Consider the following 4455-nt stretch of genomic DNA (forward strand, 5'->3'; position numbering starts at 1 on the left):
GTCACTCTGACAGAGCTCTAGAGTTCCTCTGTGGAGATGGGAGAACATTCCAGAAGGACAACCATTTCTGCAGCACTCCACCAATCAGGCCTTTATGGTAGAAGAGAGCACACTTGGAGTTTGTCAGAAGGAACCTAAAGGACTCTCAGACCATGAGAAACATGATTCTCTAGTCTGATGAAACCAAGATTGAACTCTTTGGCTTGAATGCCAAGCATCACGTATGGAGGAGACCTGGCACCATCAGCGGCAGGGACTGGGAGACTAGTCAGGATCAAAGGAAAGATGAACGGAGCAAAGTACCGAGATATCCTTGATGAAAACCTGCTCCAGAGTGCTCATGTCCTCAGACTGGGGCAAAGGTTCACCTTCTAACAGGATAAGCACATAGCCAAGACAATGCGTTAATGGCTTCTGGATGAGTTTCAGATTTTTTACATTTATTTTATTTCACCTTTATTTAACCAGGTAGGCCAGGGGGCAGTTGTTGTTGGGAGAGGAGAATCAGGGACAGTAAGGGGCAGGGAGGAGCGATCAGAGGGAGTAATGGACGGGTGAGTGGTATGGTGAGGGGTCTGGGAGAGAGATGGATTCTTTCAGGGGATAGGGGATTTGGAAGGTTGTGTTTCCAAAAATGAAATAAAATCTAAATAAAATGTTATGTCACATGTGCCGAATACAACAGGTATAACAGGTAAACCTTACCGTGAGATGCTTACTTAACCAATAATGCAGTTTAAGAAAAATTACAAAATTACAAAATTTACCAAATTTAAGTTGAAAAAGTAACACAATAAAATAACAATAACGAGGCTATATATACACAAGGGGTACTGGTACTGAGTCAATGTGCGGTGGTAGAGGTTAGTTGAGGTAATTTGTACATGTAAGTAGGGGTAAAGTGGCTATACATAGATAATAAACAAATAAACAGTGAGTAGCAGCAGTGTAAACAAGGGTGGAGGGGGTCAATGAAAATAGTCCAGGAAGCCATTTGATTAGCTGTTCAGCAGTATTATGGCTTGGGGGTAGCAGCTGATAAGGAGCCTTTTGGACGTAGACCTGGTGCTCCGTTACCACTTGCCGTGCGGTAGCAGAGAGAACAGTCAATAACTAGGGTGGTTGGAGTCGTTGGCATTTTTTAGGACCTTCCGCCTGGTATAGAGGTCCTGGATGGCAGGAATCTTGGCCCCAGTGAATTACTGGGCCACACCTACTACCCTCTGTAGCTCCTTGAGGTCAGATGCTGAGAAGTTGCTATATCAGGTGGTGATGCAACCAGTCAGGATGCTCTCGAAGGTGCAGCTGTAGAAATTTGAGGATCTAAGGTCTAAGGATCTTGAAGCTCTCGACCTGCTCCACTACAACCCCGTCGATGAGAAAGAATGGGGCTTTCTCAGCCCTCCTTTTTGTGTAGTCCACGATCATCACCTTTGTCTTGATCACGTTGCAGGAGAGGCTGTTGCCCTGGTACTCTGACCTCCCTATAGTCTGTCTCATCATTGTCGGTGATCATGCCTACCACCATTGTGTAGTCGGCAAAGTTAACTTCTTGGTGACAGGGGGCAGTATTTTCCCGTCCGGATGAAATGCATGCCCAAATTCAACTGCCTGCTACTCATCCCCAGAAGATAAGATATGCATATTGTTAGTAGATTTGGATAGAAAACACTCTGACGTCTCGAATACAGTTTGAATGATGTCTGTGAGTATAACAGAACTCGTATGGCAGGCAAAAACCTGAGAAATAATCCACCAGGAAGTGGGAAATCTGAGGTTTGTAGATTTTCAAGTCTTTGCCTATCCAATATACAGTGTAAAATTTGGTCCGATTGCACTTCCTAAGGCTTTCACTAGATGTCAACAGTCTTTAGAACCTTGTTACATGCTTCTACTGTGAAGGGGGAGAGAATAAGAGCTGTTTGAGTCAGGTGTCTGGCAGAATGCCATGAGCTAAAGACAAAGACAAAGGAATTGTCCGGTTGGAATATTATTGAAGATTTATGATTAAAACACCCTAAAGATTGATTCTATACATCGTTTGACATGTTTCTATGAACTGTAATAGAACTGTCGTCTGAACTAAGTGCCTGCGCCTTGTGAATTTGGATTTGTGAACTAAACGCGCAAACAAAAAGGAGGTACTTGGACATAAATGATGGACTTTATGGAACAAAACAAACATTTATTGTGGAACTGGGATTCCTGGGAGTGCATTCGGATGAAGATCAAAGGTAAGTGAATATTTATAATGCTATTTCTGACTTCTGTTGACTCCACAACATGGCAGGTATCTGTATGGCTTGTTTTGGTGTCTGAGCACTGTACTAAGATTATTGCATGGTGTGCTTTTTCCATAAAGCTTTTTTGAAATCTGACAGCGGTTGCATTAAGGAGAAGTATATCGTTAATTCCATGTATAACACTTGTATTTTCATTAACATTTATGATGAGTATTTCTGTAAATTGATGTGGCTCTCTGCAAAATAACCGGATGTTTTGGAAGCAAAACATTACTGAACATAACACACAAATGTAAACTCAGATTTTTGAATATAAATATGAACTTTAACGAACAAAACATACACGTATTGTGTAACATGAAGTCCTATGAGTGTCATCTGATGAAGATCATCAAAGGTTAGTGATTCATTTTATCTCTATTTCTGCTTTTTGTGACTCCTACTTTGGCTGGAAAAATGGCTGTGTTTTTCTGTGACTTGGCGCTGACCTAACATAATCGCATGGTATGCTTTTGTCGTAAAGCCTTTTTGAAATCGGACACTGTGGTGGGATTAACAACAAGTTTATCTTGAAAATGGTGTAAAATACTTGTATGTTTGAGGAATTTTAATTATGAGATTTCTGTTTGGCGCCCTAAACTTTCACTGGCTGTTGTCAAATCGATCCCGTTAACCGGATTTCAGCCGTAAGAAGTTAAAAGTCTTACTCACATCAGCTACGGAGAGCGTGATCACACAGTCGTCCGGAACAGCTGATGCTCTCATGCATGCTTCAGTGTTGCTTGCCTCGAAGCATGCTTAGAAGTCATTTAGCTTATCTGGTAGGCTCGTTTCACTGGGCAACTCACGGCTGGGCTTCCCTTTGTAGTCTGTAATAGTTTGCAAGCACTGCCACATCCAACCAGCATCAGAGCCGGTGTAGTAGGATTCCATCTTAGTCCTGTGTTGACGCTTTGCCTGTGTGATGATTCATCGGAGGGCATAGCGTGATTTCTTCTAAGCGTCCGGGTTAGAGTCCCTCTCCTTGAAAGCGGCAGCTCTACCGTTTAGCTAAGTACGGATGTTGCCTGTAATCCATGGCTTCTGTTTGGGGTATGTACGTACGGTCACTGTGGGATGACGTTATCGATGCACTTATTGATGAAGCCGGTGACTGATGTGGTTCACGCCTCAATGCCATCGGATGAATCCTAAAACATATTCTAGCCTGTGCTAGAAAAACAGTCCTTTAACTTAGCATCTGCGTCCTCTGACCACTTCTGTATTGAGCGAGTCACTTCCTGCTTTAATTTTAGCTTGTAAGCAGGAATTAGGAGGATAGAATTATGGTCAGATTTGCAATTGGAGGGCGAGGGAGAGCTTTGTACACATCACTGTGTGTGAAGTAAAGGTGGTCTAAATGACGTGCTTGTAGAAATGAGGTGAAACAGATTAAAATTACGAATAATATAGGTGAAAACTGTCTTGGTAGATAATGTAGTCTTCAGCTTATCATGAGGTACTCTACCTCAGGCGAGCAATACCTCGAGACTTCTTTAGTACTAGACATCACGCACCATCTTTTACTGACCAATAGACACACACCTCCACACCTTGTCTTACCAGACGTAGCTTCTCTGTCCTGCAGATGCAACAAAAACCCAGCCAGCTCTATATTATCCATGTTGCCGTTCAGCCACAACTCTGTGTAGCATAAGATATTACAGTTTTTAATGTCCCGTTGGTAGGATACTCTCGAATAGAGCTCATCTAGTTCATTTTCCAATGATTGCACTTTGGCCAATAGAACGGATGGTAGAGGCAGTTTCTCCACTCACCAACAAATTCTCACAAGACACCCTGACCTCCATCTTTTCTTCATGCAAATGACAGGGATTTGGGCAGTATATCCTTCGCATCATACTCATTCAAGAAATTGCCCTGCCCCTTGATGCTGTTCAATGTGTCAACAACTATCTGCAGATTATGAGTAGTCAGCAGTTCACACACCAAGTAAGCCATTGGGACGACAGGCAGCACTTAAAGTAGACGGCCCTAGCTAGCAAAAAAGACAGTACTAGACCACAACAGATTAAGACAAACAATTACAGTGGCAAGAAAAAGTATGTGAACCCTTTGGAATTACCTGGAGTTCTGCATAAATTCGACATCAAATTTGATCTGATCTTCATCTAAGTCACAACAATAAACAAACACAGTGTGCCTAAACTAA

The sequence above is a fragment of the Oncorhynchus tshawytscha genome, linkage group LG01, assembly GCF_018296145.1.
Source record: "Oncorhynchus tshawytscha isolate Ot180627B linkage group LG01, Otsh_v2.0, whole genome shotgun sequence".
Taxonomy (NCBI): Eukaryota; Metazoa; Chordata; class Actinopteri; order Salmoniformes; family Salmonidae; genus Oncorhynchus; species Oncorhynchus tshawytscha.